General features: G+C 46.7%; 1 protein-coding gene across 2 annotated transcripts in view; it reads left to right on the top strand.

Annotated features, from left to right (window-relative positions):
- Positions 1-931, top strand: part of Mki67 (marker of proliferation Ki-67) — a 27,112-nt gene that overhangs the window by 17,275 nt on the left and 8,906 nt on the right. The window lies entirely within an intron of this gene.

Genomic DNA, 931 nt, shown 5'->3' with positions numbered 1-931 from the left:
AAAGAACAAAGTCACCAGGCAGAGCCACAGGCACACCAGCACCAATGCAGGAAGAAAATGACAGCACAACCTTTTTGGAAACTCCAAAGCAGAAACTGGATTTCACAGGAAATTCAACAGGAAATAAGAGGAGGTCACGAACACCTAATATCAGAGTTCAGCCCCTAGAAAACCTGGATGGCTTCCAAGAACTCTTCCAAACACCAGCTGGTGCCAATGACCCAGTGACTGTTGATGAACATGCAAATATGTCTTTGGAATCTTCACAAATAGAACCAGTCAGAACCCTGGCAAGCTCAAAGAGACTGTCCAAGACAAGACTTGGTAAGGTGGATGTGAGAGAACTTTCCATAGTTGAGAAACAAACACAGTCACGAGGCAGAGCCCAGTGCACACCAGCACCAATGCAGGAAGAAAATGACAGTACAGCCTTTATGGAAACTCCAAAGCTGAAACTGGAGGCTGCAGGAGATTTAGCAGGACATAAGAGGAGGTCACAGACACCTAAGAACAGGGCTCAGCCCCTAGAAGACCTGGATGGCTTCCAAGAACTCTTCCAAACCCCAGCTGGTACCACTTACTCAGTGATTGTTGATGAAAGTGCAAAGATGTCTTTGGACTCATCACAAGGAAAACCTGTCAGAACCCTGGCAAACTCAAAGAGACTGTCCAAGACAGGTCTTGCTAAGGTAGATGTGAGAGAAGAGCCTTCAACACTTGGGAAAAGAACAAAGTCACCAGGCAGAGCCACAGGCACACCAGCACCAGTGCAGGAAGAAAATGACAGCACAGCCTTTATAGAAACTCCAAAGCAGAAACTGGATTTCACAGGAAATTCAACAGGACATAAGAGGAGGTCACAGACACCTAAGATCAGAGTTCAGCCCCTAGAAGACCTGGATGGCTTCCAAGAACTCTTCCAAACACCAGC

The sequence above is a fragment of the Mastomys coucha genome, unplaced genomic scaffold (assembly GCF_008632895.1).
Source record: "Mastomys coucha isolate ucsf_1 unplaced genomic scaffold, UCSF_Mcou_1 pScaffold21, whole genome shotgun sequence".
In the NCBI taxonomy this organism is placed as follows: domain Eukaryota; kingdom Metazoa; phylum Chordata; class Mammalia; order Rodentia; family Muridae; genus Mastomys; species Mastomys coucha.
The sequence above is the reverse complement of the archived record's forward strand: the minus strand, read 5'-3'. Positions and strand labels throughout refer to the sequence as shown.